Below are 24,320 nucleotides of genomic sequence, written 5' to 3' on the forward strand. Positions count from 1 at the left end.
AGAGGCAATTTAAAATTTGTTGAATGCCACACATTTTGCTATCAGTCTCAAAAATAGTAAGTTACCACTTATTTATTTGTTTTGTGTCTATAAGACACTGTCACAAACATCATCCAAACAATATCTTATTTAACCTTCTAAAATGTTGAAAATAAAAATATCTAATAGCACTGGACTTAAATTAACACATTAGTAGTACCTAAAAACTAAAAATAAAATAAAAATTATCACTGTCCACAATGTTTTATCTTATGCTTGATTTACTTCATTAATTTCCTGAGTTGGCCCTGAAGCATTTGAATTTGCAACCCTGACTTAGCAAAGAAGAACTCTCATTTGATCTCTTGTTCCGCTACATTTCTTCTGCCTGATTTCATTCTCTCAAATATCTTTGGCTTTTGATGTTTTAGTGCAATTTGAAAAAAAAAACAAAAAAAAAAAAAACAAAAAAAAAAAAACAACCTAACAAACAAATATAAGAATTTACTGATTTGTTTCTGAAAATTCAATAGTGAGGTAGGCTCATACTTTTTTTTTTTTTTTAATTCTTTGGCTCTAGTTCTTTAAGTTTTTGGAGGCTCTGCCTTCCAGGTGTGTCAGCATCAGTGCTACACTGGCTTCACAAATAGCCACAAAAATCAATCAACCACAAGTATATTCTTCATCATCCATAGCCAGGGAGGAGGACATTCCCTCTCCCCTTACCTTCAAATTGTATTCTGAGTTACTGCATGCTTTGTCAAGGGTGCAGTTGGATGGTGAGGCTTAAACATCCATTTTAGCTGAAGAATTACACAGCAGCATAATCTTTTAGAATGAAAGATCCATGTACATACCGATAAATTATTTTCTCATGTATAGTGCTCAAATACCCAGTCCTTCAGAAAATATTTCCAAAAGACTTTATTGTACTATGAGGTATAAAAACTAATGCTATGCAACATCTCCAGCCTATATTATTTTTCTTCTATAAGTTTCTTCACAAATTTCTGATGTGGTTAATATTGATAACTATTAATGTTTTAGTTTCAATGTAAAATATAAGAAGAGTAAACTTCTTTAATTAATTGGATAGACTGGTTAACAAAATTATACATGTTTCAGGTGCACATTTCTACAACACATCATCTATTCACTATATTGTGCATTCACCACCCCAAGTCAAGTCTCCTTCTATCACTATTTATCCCCTTTTTCACCCTCGGCCTCCTACCCCTACCACCTCTCCCCCCAGCAATCAATCCCCTAACTCTTTATTTTCCATAGTCCATTGTCAAGAGAGTTGATTCTATAATTGAAATGGATGTTTTACGCTATGTCACATAAAACTAAAAATTACAATATCTTCTTTAAAATAGTAGACTGGGTAATTTAATGCAGGCTCAGAGGAGAAAACATCATATAGCTTTTGAATCTTTGAAGTGCTGTCTGTCACAACAACCTCACAACATACTTGTAAGCATGCTAAACAGGTTGTAATGATGATATTTCTTTGGTAATGACAGATATCAAAAGAGCTGCAGCTGAGTTTTCTTGTGCTCTGAGTTTTGAAAACACTGCCTAATCATTTATTTAAAACAATTTTATGTTTTATTCCCATATGCAAAATTTCAACCCCTAGAGTTAACTCTACTTACGAAAAAGTAAAAATTACAGAATACAAAATTCACTTGAACAAGGCCTTTTAAGAGTTGAACTAAGACATTTTGCAGAGGCAGTTGTAGAAAGACATTTTGGCTGGAGTAATATCATTTAAGTAATATATTACTTGGGTTATTTTTCTTACTTGGACCATATACTCATTAATTTAAAATCAGTGTCCTCTCTAAATGTAGTCCATAGTTTTCTGGGAAGCTTCAAGACCCTTTTGGTGGTGGGAGGGGATTGGCATGTGTTAAAACTATTTTCACAATAACACCAAGACATTTGTTGTTTTCACCATGTAGGCATTTGCACAGATGGTGTAAAACCAATGATGGGTAAAAGTGCTGGTACTTTAGCACCAATTAAAACAGTGACACCAAACTGTACTCGTTGGTACTCATAGTGCTCTTCACTCATAGAAAAATTAATAAAGCAATAGAAGTTATTAATCCTATTAAATTTTGAATAAAATGTACAATTCTTTAATATCTCACTGATAAAATGAGGCATATCTCAAAGTATTCTTGCTGTATATGGTTGTATTATGTAGGTACTATGGTTATCTAAAGGAAAAGCACTTAGGAGATTATATATTTTTTTCAATAAAACACCAATTTAAGACAACAACTGACAAACTATATGGTTACTTGTACTTAGGATGTTGGCAAACATTTCCTCAAAAATAAATGATGTGAGTTTGTCATTTTAACAGACATCTTTTGTTTCAATAACATAATTTGATCAAGTGAAAATTATATATTTTAAAACTTATAGCTATTATGCCATAGGGTTTTTTTAATTTTTTTTATTATTTTTATTTTTTGCCATAGGGTTTTGTTCTAATTTTTAAATGAATTTAAAAATTAACATTTATTATGTTTCCATTTATGTGAAATATCTAGTATATTAAAATCTGTAGACACAGAAAGACCAGTGGCTTCTAGTGACTGGCGGGAGAAATAAAAGTGAATGACTGCTAATGGGTTCATGGCTTCTTTCTGGAGTGATGAAAATGTTCTGGAGTTAGATAGTGTTCACGGTTATAGAACCTTCTGACTATATTAACACCAGTGAACTGTATAATTGAGAAGGGTAAATTTTATAGTATGTTAACTATACCTCAAGAAAAATAAACATTGAAACATTTCTCAGTTTTATTTTCTAAAGCAGTGACTATTGATCTAACTTTAACCCATATGATTGAAGCTCTTTAGTCTCCTCAATAATGTAAAGGGTGTGAAGATATCCAGAGGCCAAAAAGTTTGAGATCTACTGGTATGGGGCACATGAATGATCAGAAATTTAAATAATGATAATTATAATAACAATAACAATAATTATGAGGAACTGATGGAACTATCTGGAGACTCACTCATGGCTGAATAGTTTATTGTCTAAATATCTACACTTACATTAGCACTTTCTGTAATATCTTTGCAAATGAATGACAAACAGTCATTGTATTATCTAAATTTGATTTCAGAAGGAGCCTAGCTTATTGGCTTGGTCATTACAATTGCTCCTAAGTTTTAAACCTTTCACACCAGACTACCTCATATGTCATTATTGCAATGGGTACCAATCTCCATCTATAATAATAAAAGCATAATATGCTAATTAGATGGCACAGCTGAATGACCTTCCAGACATCATTCTGGATGTCCTTTTGAATGAAGCCGTGGTGGCGGGAGCCGAGGCAGAGGCAGTTAGGGGTGATCAGGCAGGCAGGCGAACAGTTAGGGGCATCAGGCAGGCAGAGTAGTTAGGGGTGATCAGCCAGGCAGGCGAGTGGTTAGGGGCAATCAGGAGGGCAGGCAGGTGAGCGGTTAGGAGCCAGCAGTCCCAAGTTGCAAGAGGGATGGCCAAGAGGTCCCGGATTGTGAGAGGGTACAGGCTGGGCTGTGGCACCCCCTCATCCCCCCCATGCATGAATTTCATGCACTGGGCCTCTAGTATTGCTATAAAGTAATCAAGTGGTAAAAAGAGTAGCTGGGTGTTCTTCCCTATATAGTGGCTCTAAGTGTACCAGGTTAAATTAGAGGAAGAAATTGTTTGGGGCATGTACATAATTGACAGCTCCAGCCACAAAGGTGAGACATTTTTGAGGGAATATATCTAGTTCCATAAGCTGATACGGAAACAAGCATAAGGTGATATTAATGAGGTAGTTGGATCTAGAAATTCTGTCTGCCCTTCATACTAAAAGGTCTGAAATGTATTTTTTAGGTATGAGTCACCAGTTATCAAACTCTACTAATATGTTTTGGAAAAGTGCCTCCTAGTAGTGATTATAATGAACACGTTTTAGCTCCTTGTTTACCTTGATCCCCTCTGATAAGTAACTGTACATACCAGGTTTGTCAGGAATGAATAAGTGTATATTAATTGGAGATGAATTTATAAATAGCAAAAAAGGAAGTTTGAAGATGTGATTAAGTTAAGGAACTTTAGATGGGACTATTATCCTGCATTATCGTAGTAGGTAGAATCAATTCATCCTTCCTGGGTGTGGTCATGGGGGATGTAATACTGGAGTCCGAGAGATATGATGATGCTGACTTTGAAGGCAGAGGAAGGGGGGGGGGGGGGCTAAGCTAGGAATATAAATGGAATCTGGAAGCTGGAAAAGGCAAGGAAGCAGATTCTCCTCTTGAGGCTCCAGAAAGAAATGCATCCCTGACAACAACTTGTTTTTATTCCAGTGAAACCCATGTTTGATTTCTAGCCTATCAAAATGTTAGGTAATAAATTCATGTTGCTTTAATGCACCAAATTTATGGCTCACCAAGTATGTGGTAATTTGTTATGGTAACAACAGAAAACTAATACTTGCAATCACATTTACATAAACCAAGAGGTAGTGAAGGGTATGAGAAATAGGACCTGGGAAATGGAGTTTGAACAACGACAACAACAAAAACACCATGAGAATTCCTTCATTGTCATTACAGAATCGCAGTAGTGTGGTAGCATTATATTTTTGCATCATGTTATAAAGTTTACTTAAATGCCAAAATAGATTTTGCAAAGAGTACTGATTTAAGATATATTCATACTCTGTTTTCAGAACTAAACCAATATGTCTCCAGTCAGCAAGTTAAGGCCAAGAATAGTTTACACATTTAAATTAAGAAACATTTACTCCACAAATATTTTAATATGTAGTTTCTTCTTACAAAATGTTCTCAAGATGACAAACCAATAGTCCTTAGATGTATTAAAACTGAAATTTCAATATTAGAGAAAAATTCTTTGTATCAAACACAAAATTTAGAGCAAGTTAGACTTAACTTCCATTTTATGGCAACAGTTGTGTAATACTTGTGAACCTTTGTCCTTGTCTTTTCATTACATACTAGTGACCCTGTGCACAAAATTCGTGCACATTAAAAGGGAATTAATTAGAGGAAATATTTTAATATTGCTATTTGCCCTTTCTCTATAATAGAAGTGTCAGAGATGAAAGAAAATTACTAAAATGTATATGAAAATCTTCCTCCTGTCAGAGTCTGGGGCGCGCCGCAGGACCCAGAGTCAAGTCCTTGCCCACCCATGTGCGCCTCTAAATCATGTGAGACCCAGACCCAGCCAGCCCTACCTCCATTGGGCTAGATCCAGACTCGGCCGGCCCCATCCACGTCAAACCCCACTGGGTGGGGGGCGAGGCCTGAGGTCCCCCAGCCCAGGCCGGGGTAGGGGGCACAGCCTGAGCTCCCCTGTCAAGCCCCACCAGTGCAGCCTCAGGTCCCCTATCCCAGCCCAGCACCACGCAGCCTCAGGTCCCTGCTGATTGCTCTTTATGGGAACTCAGCCTCCAATGTGGGCGCGGCCATCTTGTTATGTCGTGATGGTCAATTTGCATATTCACTCTTTATTAGATAGGGTTTACAAAGTGGCTTCCCAGTAGAGCTGAGGGCTCACAGCAGCAAAGCATGGGGCCAGACCTTCCGGCCCCTGGGCCAGGCATTTGTGATCCCGATGCCCCCTTAAGGTGTGGGATGCTTGGGAAGCATAACCCTGGTCACTGAGCCAACTCAGAGACAGCAAAGGAAAGGGATGGAACACCGCCTTTTCCGTGAACATTGTATCTGTGTACAAGGAAACTGTAAAGGACCTCAATACCCTTGGAAGGGATCTTTCTAAAACTATAATAATATACAACTCACCACGACCAGCACATAAGATGGACAGAGGATTGCTAAACAAACTCAGATAAAAATACAATGAGAACAAATGTTGCCAACCAATATGATGGAAGTATAGTTTTCACTGGTGGAATTTTCCTGTTTAGTTGCATTTTTAGAATTAGACATGCTAAGTTAGTATTATATTCTTTGTGGAAATTTGTCTTTTAAATAAAACACAAGATAAAGAAAAATCTGAGTAGTAAGTCTTGAAAAAAAGTTGAGTTAAAAATGCTTTACATACAACAAAATTTCTATGTGAAATTTATTTAATAGATTTCTATATTTTTTAAACTAATGTACTTTAGTTTTAGCAATAATTTAATAAATATGCATGTTTATATACAAGTATATTTGTATCTGCCTATATATACATATATATGTTAAAAGTTGTCATTAAAGTGGGAGAAAGTTTGTTTTAAGCATGTATTTTAACATGTTATATTGCTTGTAAGACTAATAGAAAAAATAATAAACCATATAGAAACTATATATCATGCAGATATATATTATTATGGAGTAAAAAACACACAATAGCAATCTAAATTCAAAATAAGATAAAACAAAGAAAAATAATAAAATAGGACAGAGATTATATAAAATATAGATAACAAAGTAAATATCAATGAATTTTTAAAATTAGAATTTATAAAAAATGACAAATTCATACATAATATATTTGTTTCAATAGTAAGCATACACTTGAAAAAATTAATTCATTAAAAGCCACTTTAAAATTAGTTCCAAATCAATATCAAAACATCTATCTATATGAAACACATTTGAAGAAGTCCCTTTTTATCTTGCAGATGTCTTCTTAAAATGAAAGCTCTTTAATCTACAAGTTTTATTGCAAGTTGGGAGATGGTTACTGCTTTTTAATATATCACCACATCTAGAGAGATATGAACCCGTTCTACACAAGTATTTATTTTTATGTTTAGAAAATAATAATAAATAATCTGAACTTTTCCTTTTAATTCTGAACTTTCTGCTGATGTAGAATGGGTGATGATTAGTTCTTGCTCATGATGGGAAGTCACTAGGACATATCATAGTCTAAGAACACCACATGTCTGTATTGTTTCAAGGTCCTTTATTTAGTATAATAGGTATCTATAAGAAACATTAAACTTGGGCCTTGTTAAAAACTCAATGTAATTTATAGAGGAAAAGATTATGAGATTTTAAATTACCATAAAAACGGTGGTTGTGACTTAAGAAGGTAATAAAGCAGTTTATAACCCATTATGACTGTTCAAGACAAAATCCTATAAGATGATGAGATGAAAGCCAGAAATGCATAATGAGCTAATAGTAGAATTAACTTACATTTGAAAAATAATTTGGGGGATGTATTAACTCATGTCTCCTACCCAAGAAGAAGAATATCAGGTACCGGCTTATGTGGAGACATTTTCCAAGACCCTTATACCTAGGCTACTGTGGTAGCTGAACCAACAGACCCCCCAAGATGCCCACTTTCTAACCCCTGCAACCTGTGAGTATTACTTTATATGGCAAAAAAGACTTTGCAGATGTGACTAAATTAAGGATTTTGAGATGAGATTATTCTGGTGAGCCCAATGTAATCGCAAGAGTTCGTATAAGAGGACTTCAAGAGGAGTCATAGAAAGAGTAGCTGTGAGGACAGGAGTAAGAGGTTGAAGTGATGTGAAAAAGAGGCTAAGGAATTCAGGTGATTTTAGAAGTAAAAAAAAAAAAAGCAAGAAAAGTGATTTTTCCCTCTAGAGCCTTCAAAAAGAACCAATCCTATTGATACCCTGGATTTAGCACAGGGAGGCTGATTTTAGACTTCTGACCTCCAGAACTATAAGAAAATAAATTTGTGTTGTCACTAAGTTTGTCGTAATTTAATACAACATACCAGGAAACCGATACAGCTACCTCAACAGGGCTAATGAAAGCAAACATGACACCGTCACTGAGATTAGGACCCTCTCTCAGGAGTAATCTCAAATTCAGTAGTGTTATACCAGTGCTCAGGAATTCCTTCCCCTAAAAACAGCATATGGGAAGGTATTTGTAGCAGGTTACATAGGGATTAATTGGCTTTGTTCTTCAAATAAATGATTGAAAAATATGTTTTATTTATCTCTAAGAACATATCACTATTCCTTAAGAATCAAGTAGTAATAAATAATTAAGATAATGAAAACTTTATAAAAACAAAATAAAATCATAATAGATTATAAAAATACTAATAAAAATGAAATTACGTTTTCAAATTCTTTATTACATTTTCATTCTTTCATAAATCTACTTCCTTCTGATTGATGTCCAAAATAGGACTGGCATCCAAATTGCCATATTGAATCCTAAGAGAAACCTAATCTGAAGTTGAATGAAAAAAAAAAAAAAAACACAGCAGAAGGACCAAGATGGCAGCATAGAGCAGATGCCTGATTGTTGCCTACCACAACAATTTTGAAACTACAACTGGAAAATGGAGCAGACACCATCCAGAACCACCAGAGGGCTGGCTGAGCAGATGCTCTACAACTAGAATAAAACAGAGGGGGACGCGGGATGATGCTGATGCCGGTGAGCCAAAGATCACACTTTAAGAACTACAGCTCTGGTGGCACAATGGCGGCCTGGAATGTGCTCAGCGCGGTTCCCCCGGTGGTCTCCGGCTGAGGGGACGGCTCCACTCGCTGCCGAGCACAGACAGACGAGCCCCTGGGGGACATGGGGTGGGAGACTCCGCTCTTGCTGACCTCCGAGTCCTTCGAGAATCTCTGTGCCCTGGAAGTGGCCAGGTGCGCACGCCCAGCGACCGGCCGCCGCTGCAGACCCGAGTGCCAACGCAGCGACCCCGGACCAGCCCACCACCGCGCACCAGGCGCACCGGAGCTTCGCCGAGCCTGCTGCCCAGTGAGTTCTGCAGCAACCGCCCCAGAGCTTTGAGAAAATGGCCAGAGGAATTGCTGAGAAGAAATTGACCGATGGGAGTTGGGATTGGGAAGACAAGGCCCCGCTGGGTCCCGGATCCAGGAGCGCTCGCCCGGCGACTGGCCGCCGCTGCAGACCTGAGCGCTGCCGCAGCGACCTCGGACCAGCCCGCCGCCGCGCACCGGGTGCACCAGAGCTTCACCGAGCCCGCCGCTCAGTGAGTTCCGCAGCAGCCGCCCCAGAGCTTTGAGAAAATGGCCAAAGGAATTGCTGAGAGGGAATTGACCTACAGAAATTGGGATCAAGAAGACGAAGCCCCGCTGGGTCCCGGGTCCAGGTGAGGCCACGCGCCCCTGGGTCTGGGTGAGGCCACGCGCCCCTGGGTCCTGGTGAGGCTGGGTCCAGAGTCCGGGTGAGGCCGCGCCCCTAGGTCCAGGTGAGGCTGGGTCCCGGGTCCAGGTGAGGCCGCGCCCCTGGGTCCAGAAGAGGCCATGCGCCCCTGGGTCCTGGTGATGCTCGGTCCTGGGTCCGGGTGAGGCCGCGTGCCCCTGAGTCCGGGTGAGGCCGTGCCCCTGGGTCCGGGTGAGACCAAACCAGTGGAAGTTGGACCTGCATTACCACCATTTGTCCACCATCCAGAACTGAAAAGTCAGTGCTGACATGTACACATAAGGAACTGTTGGACATTGAAATTGGGTTCTCAAAAGAACTGTTGGTCCAGAAAGACTCACTATAGACTGATTCATTTGCCTGTCAGCATAACGATTATTGCTCATCTCACATTCGGTTCTTATAAGTATATTTCTAGTAACACATGATGTCACTCATCTAGGGGAAATGATGAACAACATAGACTGATGAACAAGAACAGACCCAGAAACAAAGAGGCATCGATCGGACTGTCGGGCCTCAGAGGTAGGGTAGGGGAGGGTGGGGTAGGGGGGAGAGATCAACCAAAGGACTTGTGTGCATGCATACGAGCCTAACCAATGGTTAAGGACAACAGGGGGGTGGGGGCATCCATGGGGAGGGTTGTGGGATGGGAATGGGAGGATGAGGACCAATATGTGACACCTTAATCAATAAAGAAATTAAAAAAAAAAACACACAAAACAATCAAGCACTGACAAGGAATTTTGGAAAATTAAAATTTTCTTACAGGCTATATATTTTTTTTTTCAGTGTATATCTTCCTTTATTTAGTTCTCTATATGCAGGCTATATTTTTAAAATTATATTTATATTACTATAAATATTACCATAAATATATTTCCACATAAAATATTATAATAGTAATACTAGAGGCATGGTGCATGAATTTGTGCACTTGCGGGGGGAGTCCCTAAGCCTGGCCTGCACCCTTTCGAAGTCCAGGAACCCTCAGGGAATGTCTGACTGACGGCTTAGGCCCGCTATCCACAGGGAATGGGCCTAAGCCATCAGTCTGACATCGTTAGCACTGCTGCGGAAGTGGGAGAGGCTCCCGCCATGGCCGCTGCACTCACCAGCCATGAGCCTGGCCTCTGGCTGAGCGGTACTCCCACTGTGGGATCGGGCCAAAACTGGCTCTCCAACATCCCCTGAGGGGTCCTGGATTGTGATAGGGTGCAGGCCAGGCTAAGGGACCCACCAGTGCACAATCAGGGCCAGGGAGAGACGTGGGAGGTTGGCCAGCAGGGAAGGGACCGCAGGAGGGCTTCAGGGCATGTCCGGCCCATCTTGCTCAGTCCTGATTGGCTAAACCCCAGCAGCAAGCTAACCTACAGGTCAGAGCATCTGCCCCTGGTGGTCAGTGCACATCATAGCGAGCAGTTGAGCAGCCTTAGCATATCATTAGCATATTACGCTTTGATTGGTTGAACGCTGACAAGTTGATGGTACACTTAGCATATTAGGCTTTTATTATATACTAGTAACCCAGTGCACAAAATCGTGCAGCCCCGCCCACCTGCCCGCTGCCCCACCTTGACACCCTAACCTCTCCACCCAGAGCTCAAGCATGCCTGGCCCCACCCCTGACCCCTCTGGCCTTCTCTGGCTGCTTGAAGCCCTGCCCTTGGTCCCGCAAGTCGCCTTGGGCTGGTCCTGCCTCCTCGAGGAGCTCCTCACTTCTGCCCTGTCGCTGGAGCAACGCGGCACCTCCGCCCCATCATGGAGCTTGAGGAGAGCGTGAAAGCCTCGTGCCTGCTGCAGAGTTTCGAGCACCACTTCCTGGCAGTGCACGCTCTGTGGTCCTTCCCCTGGCAGGTGGGTGGCAGGCGGGCTCACTGAGTGAGAGTGGTGGATGGCGAAGGACTGGTGAGGGGGTTGCTATACACTCACTCCTGCCCTCCCCACCACAGGATGGTCCTGCATCCTCCAGGTGCCTCCCCACTTCCACCTCATCTCCGGAGCAATGCGGCGGCTCTGCCCCGCTGCGCATGCAGCCTCCTGCTGAACAGTTGTTATGGTGTGAAGGTGTCATGACCATTGGCATATTAGCTCTTTATTATATAGGAGGATAACTGGAAAGCCATCCAGTTATAAGGCTTGTTTGAATAAAAATATTATCCTATCTAATAAAAGAGTAATATGCAAATTAACCATCACTCTGCTACACCCATAAGCCACGCCCATGAGCCAATCAGGAGCGAATATGCAAATAAACCCAACCAAGATGGCTACAGCCAAAGAGAGCAGGAGGAAGGTTTGGGTTTCCCAGGCAATGGAGGAAGACCAGCTTTCTGCCTGCCCTTGCCGGCCAAGGCCTCCACTCAAGACTACAAAGTTTCAATTATAGAAGGTAAACAAATCCAAACAGAAATGGTAGCAGCCACTGAGCTGGAAAGAGCGGGAGGCTAGGGTTGCCCCGGCAATGAAGGAAGCCAAGCTTTCCACACACCCTGGCTGGCCCATGCCTCCGCTTAAGGCTACAAAATTTCAATTATAGAAGATACATAAATCCCAACAGAAATGGCTGCTGCCACGGAGCAAGCATAAGGCTTGGCTCCCCTCCAGACTACAAAGTTTCAATTGTAGAACATAAATAAACCCCAGATACCAGGGCCTCTGCTTGGGTCGCCTGGGGGCATGGCTGGCCTGCAAACCACCACAGGCCCCTCCCCCAAGCCACCCCATGCCCCAAGGGAACCCCCACCATGATCTGGGACATCTTTCAGGGCAAACCAGCTGGCCCCCACCCGTGCACCAGGCCTCTATCCTATCTAATAAAAGAGTAATATGCAGATTTACCATCACGCCAACACACAAGATTGCTGCCCCCATGTGGTCAAAGATCCTGCCACCATGTGGACACAAGATAGCCACCACAAGATGGCCAGCAGGGGAGGGCAGTTGGGAGGGACCAGGCTGGCTTAGGAGGGAAGTTGGGGGTGACCGGGCATGAAGGGAAGGGCAGTTGGGGGAGACCCAGGCCTGCAGTGGAGAGCAGTTGTGGGGGACCAGGCCTGCAGGGAAGGGCAGTTAGGGGTCACCAGGCCAGCAGAGGAGGGAATTTGGGGGTGACCAGGCCTGCAGGGAAGGGCAGTTGGGGGTGACCCAGGACTGCAGTGGAGAGCAGTTGAGGGGACTAGGCCTGCAGGGGAGGGCAGTTAGAAGTGACCAGGCCTGCAGGGGAGGGCAGTTAGGGGTGACAAGGCCTACAGAGGATGGCAGTTAGGGCCAAACAGGCTGGCAGGGGAGCAGTTAGGCATCAATCAGGCTGGCAGAGGAGTGGTTAGGGGTTGATCAGGCTGGCAGGCAGAAGCGGATAGGGGAAATCAGGAAGACAGGCAGGCGAGCAGTTGGGAGCCAGCAGTCCTGGATATTGAGAGGGATGTCCGACTGCCCCTTTAGGCCCAATCCCAGGGATTGGGCCTAAAGGGGCAGTCGGACATCCCTCGAGGGGTTCCAGATTGGAGAGGGTGCAGGCTGGGCTGAGGGACAAAATCCCCTGCATGAATTTCATGCACCGGGCCTCTTGTTAAGATCATAGGATTTTTGAAAAAAAATTATTATGATTTGCTGTCACAGCATTTATTTTTTTCCCCAACACCATTTACTCCCTCTATGCTCTTGTTGACCTCCACTTCCCAATCACCACATAATTGTCCCTGTCCATGAGTTTCTCTCTCTCTTTTTTCTTTCTTTGCTCAATCCCTCCCTCCTCCTCTCCCCACCACCCAACACTTTCCCTTACCCCCAGAACTGTCTGTCTGTTCTCTATCTATGAGTCTGTCTCTATTTTGCTTGGTATTTCAGTTTGTTCATTAAATTCCACATGAGTAAAATCATATGGTACTTATCTTTCTCTGACTGGCTTATTTCACTTAGCATAGCATTTTCAATTGACTTATAATATCAGAAACACTTGGAAATGTTGACAAACACTGAGAGTCCACAGATAAAAGACAGAGCTCCTACAAGAGGAACTTTTATAAGAATCACAAGCACTGACAATCTGCATATTTTAAATATAATTTATGCACATAGTTAAAAAATTCACAGTACAAAGGTTATATAAAGAAAAAATCTATATTCTTCTTGACATCTTGGCCCTATCCTCCTCCCAAAAAGGCAGAAACTCTAATCAGTCTTACAAGTATCATTAGAGACATTCACTGCTTATATACAGAATATAAGCATATCCTCTACCCTTCCATTTTAACACCTGTGGTACACTCTCACACTTATCTCATTTATTTGTTTTCAGTAATATGCTTTGCAAGTCATTCTATTATCCATTTTATCTGTTTGCTCATTCTCTCTTTTTTTATTTTTTTACTAGAGGCCCGGTGCATGGCATTCATCGCCGGCGGGGGTGGGGGAGTGGGGAGGGAGGGCATCCCTCAGCCCAGCCTGCACCCTTTGTCAGTCTGGGATTCCTTGTGGGATGTCCAACTTCCTACTTAAACCCCTGAGGGGTCCTTAGTGCTGCCATGGAGATGGGAGAGGCTCCTGCCACCACCTCTGCACTCGCCAGATGTGAGCCCCCTGGGGTCAGTGTGCATCATAGTGACTGGTCGTTCCATTGTTTGGTCAATTTGCATATTAGCCTTTATTATATAGGATTGTTGACTCTATTACAGCTGCCCCTCATTTTCTTCCCCTTTGCCTCCCTCCACCTTAGGTCTTCACATTTTTGTCTGAAACCATGGGCTATGCATATATCTATATATATTCTTTGGTTGATCTCTTCCCATCCCCCCTCCCTCCTTCCATCTGAAATCTGTCAATCTGTTCCATGTATCCATGCCTCTAGTCCTTATTTTTTTAGTCAGTTTATTTTGTTCTTTAGATTACACATATAAGTGAAATCATGTGATATTTGTCTTTCTCTGACTGGCTTGTTTTGCTTAGCATAATAATCTCCAGGTCCACCATGCTGTCTCAAAGGGTAAGAGATCCTTCTTTTTGCAGCCACATAGTATTGCATTGAGTAAATGTACCACGGCTTTTCTATCTATTCATTGGCTCATGGGTGTTTGGGCTGTTTCCTGATCTTGGCAATTGTAAATATTCCTGCTATAATTATAGGGGTGCATATATTCTTTCTGATTGGGATTGTCACAAAATCATAAAAACCCATAAGAAAACAGGCAATAAAATCTCAGACATCTCTCAGAGCAATGTCTCTGAGGGAAAAGGAAACAATAAACAAATGGAACTACATCAGACTAAAAAGCTTCTTCACAGCAAAAGAAACCATTAACAAAATGAAAAGGGAGCCCACCATATGAGGGAACATATTTGTCAATGATTCATCAATATGGGGTTAATCTCCAAAATATAGAAAGAATTTATACAACTCAACAATAGGAAGACAAACAATCCTATAAAAAAAAAAAAAATGGACACTTCTCCAAAGAGGATACATATGGCCAAAGACATATGAAAAAATGCTTAAGGTCACTTATCATCAGTGAGATGGAAATAAAAATCACAATGAGATATATCATTTCATACCAGTCAGAATAGCAACTATCAATAAATCAAGTACTGGCAAGAATGTGGAGAAAAAGGAACCCTAGAATACTGCTAGTGGGAATGCAGACTGATGCAGTCTCTATGGAAAACAGTATGGAGTTTCCTCAACAATATTAAAAATGGAAGTACCTTTTGACTCAGCAATGCCAGTAATCAGTAATCATTCTTTTTAATGAAAAGAAATTTTCAATTTATAATGTAACATCATTTATTTAATCAGCTCTGTGTGTGTTTAAGAAAAATACTATTAGTCACAAAGAAAACTTTAAAAATATTTGGATAAAACATAATTACCACTAAAAGTTGTTACTTCATTGAGTACAGCTTACTAAGGAAGGATGAAGAGGACAATGTCCTTTTATTATAAATAAAAGTGTTCAATGTTCATATGTTTATTGTAGATGACAATTGCAGATTTGAGTTATTTCTCCCCTTTAACCTATGCCATAAATTACTTAGTATGGGGCTGAGCAATAAATGTGTAGTTGATTAATATGTTATTTCTCATATTTGTAATGAACACTGATGTCTAAAACTCAGTTCCAATTGATTATATCTTTATTTAAAATTATTCTTCCCTGACAAAATGTGACTTCAATAGATAAATCATTATATATGTCATTGCCTCCTTCATTTTAATTATTTTTTTTCTGGATGGTGTCTTAGTAACTGCTTTTATGCCTTTCTGCAATGATAATGCTAAGAACAATGAAAAAACTAAATCTAATTCTGAAGAATAGCTTATAATAAATTACTTTGTATTAAATTATACATAATCTCATCTCAGATTAGCTTCCACATATTGAACAAGCTTCTGTGAAATTTTAAATTTAAAGTAAGAAACCCATTTGGGGGGTTTCACATGAATGTCATGTTATTTCACATTATGCAAACATAAATAAGATGTTATCAAATTTTGATCAAATGTGCAATGTATGTCATAATACAGGAGAATCAAAAATATTCAGAGTCAGAATTCCCCATTTAGCAGTTGAATAATCTTTGGTAATTTATTGACACCCTAAGCCTTAGTTCCCCAATATATCAAATTCAATTAATAATACCTATACCACAATATTGTGTAACAATAATATAATATGATACGTGGAAATATTTTTATTAGTTTATTCAAAATAAATTAATTGATGACTCTATCCGGCACTTTGCAATTAAATATTGGTGACTTTTACTGCGAATAAAGTATGCTAAACAAAAATATAAATATATCAGTACATTTATTTGTAATGAAAAAGCACAGAATTAAAAGAATAATGACCTGGGTTCTCTTTGTGGTCTGAAAACTCTCCAATTGTGTGATTTTGCAATCTCTAAGTCTCAGATTCTTTACTTATGAAATTAAAACATATCATCTGATCTCTGAAATATTTTTATTATGTGTATTATTAAATACTAGAGGCCTGATGCACGAAATCCGTGCAATGCGCTCAGCCCTTGCAGCCCCGGCTTCGTCCAGAAAGTCGTCCGGAAGGATGTCCGGAAGTTCATTCGGCTGTCCTGTCTAATTAGTATACTATGCTTTTATTATTATAGATTATGTACATTATTAAATTTCTTCATTATGTATGTTATTTAACAACTCTTATAGGTAATAATATGTGAGTACCTATGACTGTGATAATAAAATGGGCCTTTTCTATGCTGTGAATAAAGTAAGAATAGTTTATAAAGTTTGTGGTTTATAAAGACTAGGGCACAGAACTTTCTGATTGTGCTAATTGTCACCAAGAAAATAATGTTCACTCAAATTTTTTTTTACTTATTGGGATAATGTTAATGCCTGGAACGATTATATCAAACTAGTAGTACTAGAATAATAATATATATTAATAACTCTGCACCCAAAAGAAAGGAGAGACAAAGAGAGAGGGAAAGAGAGTGAGAAGGAAAAAAGAAGAAAGAAAGGAAAGAAGTTTGGGAAGGAGGAGAGGGGAGATTTACAATGTATTATTAATATGTCAAATGGATAACAAAAACATAATGTTTCTATGCAGGTAGCACAGATAGCAACAATATGTAATAAAATTACTCTCAAACAATAAATCATGGAGACCCAAGAATGTACACTGAGAAATTACCTCACAAAATGGACAATAAGCCAAACCTAATTCAGTCTGATAAAGGAAAAAAGGTTAACAAATAGCAGATTAACCATAGGATGGAGAAAGGAAAAACATTATAGCCTTGCTTTTTGTATATTGTTTTTTTCATTTTGAGAAGCATACTAAGACAAATCATTCATTTTCTAAATTATGTGTATTCTAAGCTTGGTTAATCTGTGTATTGATTAGCCCAGACCTTCTATTAATTGGCGTAAATTGCAAATGCTTGTCACTGGACATAAACAGTATTCTTTTATTGTTTTCCCAACCACCACCCGAAAAATTCAGTCCATATTATTGCATCAGGATTTTTCTACTTGTCTCACATATTTGTTTTTTGAGGCAGGGGATCACAGTCTCCTTTGGATTAAATTGATGCATGCTAATATCATTTTGGTTAGCCCAGTGGCCGACAAACTCATTAGTCAACAGAGCAGCAAACCATGGCTAGGCTCGCGAGCCTCAGTTTGCGGACCACTGGTAGCCAATCAAACATTTATACCTATGTAAACATGGATCCATTTTTTAAAATATATTTTATTGATTTTTTTTACAGAGAGGAGGGGAGAGGGATAGAGAGTTAGAAACATCGATGAGAAAGAAACATCGATTAGCTGCTTCCTGCACACTCCCTACTGGGTATGTGCCCGCAACCAAAGTACATGCCCTTGACCGAAATCAAACCTGAGACCCTTGAGTCCATAGGCTAACGCTCTGTCCACTGAGCCAAACCAGTTAGGGTGACATGGATCCAATTTTAATATATGTACCCAAATACGACCATTGATAGGCTCTTTGATTCCTTTCAAATTAATAGGAGTAAATAAGTATAGTAGTCCCAAAGCTAATTTTAACAACAAATTAATCAGAAATATATAGAAGCTTGTTTTAAACTATATTTCATTGAATCCAATAAATAAGAACCAGCAGAAATTCTATTTTTGTCTCTTTAAGTAACATTACTGTGCACTAAATTAAGATATTTATTCATTCTATAAGATTTTAATAACAAGACTGGAGGAATCTAAAGAAAAATGTTGGAAATGCTAGGCAGGAAGCTGTATCATGTCTATGATGAATGAAAATTATATGGTTCTAAGTCACTCAGGCATCATCTAAAATAATTTTTTAAGTTTATGATTTTCGATTTTCTACACCCAGAAATTAAGATGGTAATAATTATCTCCAATTTCATCTACTTTTAAAACATATTGTCACACTTTCCTCATTGACTATGAATAAACCTGGCATATTCATTTTCATAAATATAACAGATGAACTTTTGTCAGTAGGTTTTTTTCTGTTTTTGTCATATCACAATTTTTATTCTAACTAAATTTTGTGTTTGTGAACTTTTTTGGATGCCAAAGAATCACATATACTAAACTTGGATTGTGTAATGACCATCACAGCTTTTCAATCAGATCTAAATATAGAACAGCATTAAATATAGCAGGCAGAGAAGCTAAGAACAATATATAAATCAACACAGGACTATAATAATAAATGTCATTTATTGTGAAAGTTTTAACAGTACCCTCTCAAACAATAAATCAAAAAAGTGTTTGTATGTACAAAGTGCTCAAGAACATTGTTGAATGAGGAAATGAAAGATAATGTATTTAATAGCAGCTAATTAACCAGACTGATTTTATGTGGCAAAACATATATTACAAATAGGTGTTAATATATCTAAATACTCATTTACTATTCACTTTGGTATGAATTCTAGGATCATATTTGAATATGTTAATTTTAAAATATTATGGATTTCAAAGAATGATAGATAAAATAGACAATTTGATTAATTGAAACATTAAGAATGAAGAGAAACTAAGTGTTGCTGGTGAAAGAACTGTATAAGCTGCTTTGTTGGTACAGATTTCACTATTGTATGATTGTAGTAAAAATGTATATATATATATATAACTATGTATATTATATATAACTGGAGGCCCAGTGCACGAAATTCATGCACTGGGGAGGATGCCCCTCAGCCCAGCCTGCACCCTCTCCAATCTGGGACCCCTCGGGGGATGTCCGACTTCAGGTTTAGGCTGGATCTCACAGGGATCGGGCCTAAACCTGAAGTCGAATGTCCCTCTCACAATCTGGCACCACTGCCTTCTAATCGCTCACCTGCCTGCCTGATTGCCCCCAACTATTCTCCCCTGCTGCCCTGATCACCCCCAAGGCTTTTATTAGTATAGATATGACCCTGCACAGAAAATTTTACTAACCCTGCTTTACAATAATGGCTTGACAATTGAATCATTGGATCCAGATACCAAGATTTCCTTTCTTTGAATAGTGGAGGGAATAATTATTTTGTCTTTAAGTTGCCCTGAAATTAAAATGAGATAATGACTTAGAAAAGTATAAAAGCACCATATAAAGACAACTGTCTTTTTCATGTACTGAAAAGACAATAAAGTGGTAAAATGAAGAACACTATTTTTTTATTCTTCCCCTTCCTTCCTTTACAGCCTTTATTTAAACTTTGAAATTTATAAAAATTTCACTCCAATTTTCATTTCTTTACATTCAACATTATTTTGTATTGGTTTCAGGTTTTATATTAGTTACAGAATAGTGGCTAGACAATCATATACTTTACAAAACGTTCCCCGATATTTCCAGTACCCACCTGGCATCATACCATCATTACAACACTATTGACTATATTTCCTATTTAAGTAACAATGGGTTTACAGGTTCCTTCCAGTCTTTCTTTTGTGTTGTTCGCCTTTCCTTTTCTTTCTCATTTCTTCATCACTTTCCTTATATAGTATCTCAATTGGCCATCAAAGCTCAGTGAAGGCCCTGGGACATGCTTAATCCATTTTACAGACCAGGACACTGAGGCCAATTCCAGTTGGCTGTGGAACTTGGCTCAGTAACCCCCTGCCCCCGGGTCTCTGGAGAAGGTAGAAAGCTTCGTACTCACCGCCAAGGCATGCTCTGCCGTGGGGCAGGGTGGCATGAGCTTGCTTTTGGATCAAGGCAGGAGCAGGAGTCACTGCCTCTGAAGTGTGAAGGCCACCTGGCGAGACCAGTTAGCACTGGGAGCTTCTCTGAATCATGTCAGTCAGTCCAGTACCCTGCAGTGCAGCACCCCTCCACTGAGGTGGCACCACCCCTCAACCCCTGCCTCAGAGCTTCAGGTCCTTGCCCCTCCCCCGGGGCTACCTTCCATGCCCCTTGATCCCTGGCAAGGCCCACCCACGTTTTGGGGCCACTGCAGAACCTCTCTCTCTCTGCAGTGAGGCAGATCCCTGCCCTTGGTCTCCGCAAAGCTGTGAATCTGTGGCCAGAGGCCTGGTCTGTGTCTCAGCAACCCCATGACTGCGATGTTCCCAGGGCCCGGCCGCACCTCCCTGGGCAGCGATGTTCCCAGGGCCCCACGGGAGTGGCTAGGTAGCCGGCCATGCCTCCCCTGGGCAGCGATGTTCCCAGGGCCCCACGGGAGTGGCTAGGTAGCCGGCCATGCCTCCCCTGGGCTGTGATCTTCCCGGAGCCTCATGGGAGTGACTAGGCTGGCCTGCTGCACCTCCCTGGGGCGGCAATGTTCCTGGGGCCCCACGGGAGTGGCTAGGCCGGCCGGGGCTGTGATCTTCCAAGAGCCTCATGGGAGTGACTAGGCTGGCCTGCTGCGCCTCCCCGGGGCTGCAATGTTCCTGGGGCCCCACGGGAGTGGCTAGGCCAGCTGGCTGCGCCTCCCCTGGGTGGTGATGTTCCCGGGACCCCAAGGGAATGTCTAGGTGGCTGGCCACGCCTTCCCGGGGCTGCGATGTTCCTGGAGCCCCACAGGAGTGGCTAAGCTGGCCGGCCATGCCTCCCTGGGGCTGTGAGGTTCCCAGGGCCCCACAGGCATGGCTAGGCAGGCCGCTGCCCCTCCCGGGGCCTGTGATGGACCCGGACCCCTCAGGGTCTGCCCACCCCAACCCCCACTCCCTGGCCCGATGGACTGGTACTTTGTGGGTGGTGTATTCCTGCAATAGGGCTTCCTGCTGCGCTCTCCGCTGGCCCCGCCTGCTTGCCTCCCTTCTCCGCCAGCCCTGCCTGCTTGCTTCTCTGCAGCTTTGTGGCTTCTTTCTATGCTGTCTTGATATGCAAATTAACTGCCATCTTGGTTGGGTTGATTTGCATACTTTCCCTGATTGGCTGGTGGGTGTGGCTTGGGCATAGCGAAGGTGCGGTCAATTTGCATATTACTCTTTTATTAGGTAGGATACATATATTGTATATTTTTTATCCAGTTCATGTTAGCCATTGTGAAATAGACACACATACACATAAACAACACAAACATACACATACACATAGTGAATTCTATAAACAAAAATTAAAGCAACAGTTTTGGTGTGTTTTATTTTGCAATGACTACTTTAGTAAAAAAAAAAAGGTATAAGCTTATTAAGAATCTAGCAAGTTTATTTAAGCAGGGATTAGTGAGAATGGTTCAAAAGTAATGCCCAGAAAAGACTTAGAATCCTGTCTTGGCAAATATATTGAAATTTTGTTTAAAAAGTGCTGTTGAAAAGTGGACTAAAAATTTAGAAAAATAAGAAGTTGTATATCGTTTTTCACAGACTATCAAGTAAACAATAGAGAAAAAAATAAGTAGGGACTTTTCCAAATGATCAGATACTTATAGGGTAATAAACAGGAAAATGCAGTGCCACTGGTTACTGAAAAAGACCCAACAAAACTGTCTGAATTTGGTTGGGCAATAAAATACAGACATTATTTAATTAGCCAAACTTTAAGGAGTATATTTTAAAATTATTTCTGATCTAGATTCCCTGAAGAAAAATGTCTAAGTAAAAGGACTTTCAACTTATGTAAAGAATAGCAATGTGGATCTTCTTTTATTTTTCTGTTTTAGTTCATTTACATGCACACTCTCTTTCCTGTTCTCTTTATACATTTACTCTTTTTCCTTTTTGACATAGTGGTGGTATTGATTTTAATATAGTTGTCTGATATAAGAGATATCACATTTTCAGTAAGTAGTGACAAAATCAGACAGAGATAATTACGTGATACCACGAGTCCTCCCATAACTGGATTAGAGAACAGGAACCTCTGTCTTCCAGGCAGAGGCCATGTGAAACACATTGGATCATAGCTTTGCTCTTGTGGCACCACTTACCATTGTAGGAAAGATATCAGCTCCCTGATTCAAGGCCAAGGAACTGATGTCACTGCCAAAGTCAAAGGAGACAATCTGGACCACAGGGTCCCCAAAGATGTCCATTAATGTCTAATTTACCCATCAGAAGTAAACAAACCTGTGATGGAAACATTAGCAATAAGTCTTTTGATTTTGATGAAGATATGATTCAGAGAAAATTTTGAGTTTTCAAATCAGTAGTGCAAACAATATTGTTTGTAGTCTTATGACAGCAATATTGATATGAATATGTGAAACAGCATAAATTATTGGTCTAAATAATTAACATATCCCTAGTAAAGTTTTGTCAGATAAATTCACACTAATTTTCATCAATTCAGCTGCATTTATTCATCATTTACTGTTGGGACCGAAGATCAACAGTAATTAATATAAATGTGAGAAGTCTGGTCAGAAGGCTAAATGGGACTCTTTGATATTCACAGGGTAAGTATCTGCATTTTATTACCTACTGCTGATGATTCAATGGCCTAAAGCAAACTCCCCCAACCTGATAATCTTACTGTTTACTAAACAATCGCCTTTGATAGGTCTGTTTGCATTCCTGAAAGGCAATTGTGTATTCTATTAAATAAAAGCAGATGGGAACTGAGATTCAGTGGAACTTGGTCCATTCCCCCATAACTTCCAAGTTTATATTTCTTGTCCTGTATATTAATTTGTGCATCAGCCCTTTCTCCAAGTCTTTGAACCTGAGGCCACGTGGGCCATGGCTTCACAATTTACTAGGCCCAAGAGATGAAAACCATGGATGATAGTGTAAAAAAGATTTAATAATGTTGGTGTAAATACACCCACACTACTAATAATAACAATAATAGTATAGTTGTCATTGTAAGAATCTTTGTTTTACTCATCTTTAATTAGAAGAGCAAGATTAGAAAAACTCTAGAATCCTAAATACTAAAGTTAATATTAAATAAACTTGGAAAGTCTAAACATGCTATTCTTTTCATACTTTACCAGCCATTTAATAATAATGAAATTTTGAATAAAGTTGGCAAATGACCTCATAATTTTGAAAAATGGGTCATTTGCACAATAGATTTAAAAGCTTTTGAGCTGTTTTTATATGTACCATAACAAATCACATTTTAATGCTAATGTATACAGTTTAGATTAGAACAATAAAGTGTATCATTGATTTATCTTTTGTGTGAATGAGGCATGTATTTTAATTACTGTATACTCTATGATCTCAGGTATAACAAAATATCAGTAGGTCATTCTGCTACTTTATGTTTAAAACAATTTATAATTTTCTAGCTATCGTGCAAATGAATGTTTTTATAAATGTTCTTTTTGATTTATATTGTTTTTTAAATTTTATTGGGGTGACATTAGTCTACATGAACATATAGGTTTCATGTGTGGATTACTAATTTACAAAATCTGTATATAGGGCTATGTGCCCACCACCCAAAGTCAAATCTTCACCTGTCACCTCATATTAGGACCCCTTTCTACCCCCAACCCCCTCCCTCTGGCAACCACCACACTGCTGTTTGTGTTCATAAGTTTCAGTTTTATATTCCACATATGAGTTAAATATATTGAGTTTTAAAGGCTGCTTTAATTTAGTTTTTAATAGCTTTACTAAAAGAGAATTGAATAAGAGATTTTTGCGTCTCTTTTTCCTACTGATTTTTTCCACTTATTATCCCTTCCAATCATTATCTGCTTTAGTTTCTGATTTTCCAGACACCATTTTTTTCAGTGCTACTGTGTTTGTTAAATTTAATTTTCACCTCTTATAAAACTATTTTTCACTTAATACAGCCAGAGCCCCTTTACATTTATCTTTTTCATCAGAATCATTTTATTATTAACTACATGTTAGTTCTGCCATTCCCTTTTCCTCTGTCTCTCCAATGCTGATGGGAGAATAGTACTACCTGAGTTTATATGCTGTCTTCTGGCTCCTTATCACATTCTGAAGAACATCTAACATGTACCTGCAGTGATGGAAAAGAACGTGAACAAAGAAAGGGGAAAAGCCTACAGCTGATGGCCTTCTAACAGGATTGTAAAATCATTGTTAGAATGAAAAGCCAGTTGTTGCCATGGCATTTTGCCTAGCTAGCATAGTTGAATCAGGTCACTTCTTTGCTGAATGGAGAATGTTGGCATCTTGTTACCATAGGTACAAGAGGTCACATATGCCGCATGCACTTATAATGTCTGTGATCTACTTGAATGAAATCGTGTTCACTCACCAAGATTCAAGCAAATGATTTCAGTCTGCCTGTGTCAATGAAAAGCTACATAAGTCAGTGCAGACAATTAATATGACTC

The 24,320-nt window shown here is 39.8% G+C and overlaps 1 long non-coding RNA gene across 1 annotated transcript in view; it reads right to left on the reverse strand.

The window, feature by feature from the left end:
* The window catches only part of LOC114232984 (uncharacterized), a 41,829-nt gene extending 17,862 nt beyond the window's left edge, over nucleotides 1-23,967 (reverse strand). The window contains exons 1-2 of the long non-coding RNA XR_003619096.2: nucleotides 23,921-23,967; nucleotides 21,984-22,122 (exon numbers count right to left, since the gene is read on the reverse strand). This is a non-coding gene — a long non-coding RNA (uncharacterized LOC114232984). The remainder of the gene's footprint in view (nucleotides 1-21,983; nucleotides 22,123-23,920) is intronic.
* Between the last annotated feature and the right edge of the window lie 353 nt (nucleotides 23,968-24,320).

The sequence above is a fragment of the Eptesicus fuscus genome, chromosome 8 (assembly GCF_027574615.1).
Source record: "Eptesicus fuscus isolate TK198812 chromosome 8, DD_ASM_mEF_20220401, whole genome shotgun sequence".
NCBI lineage: Eukaryota > Metazoa > Chordata > Mammalia > Chiroptera > Vespertilionidae > Eptesicus > Eptesicus fuscus.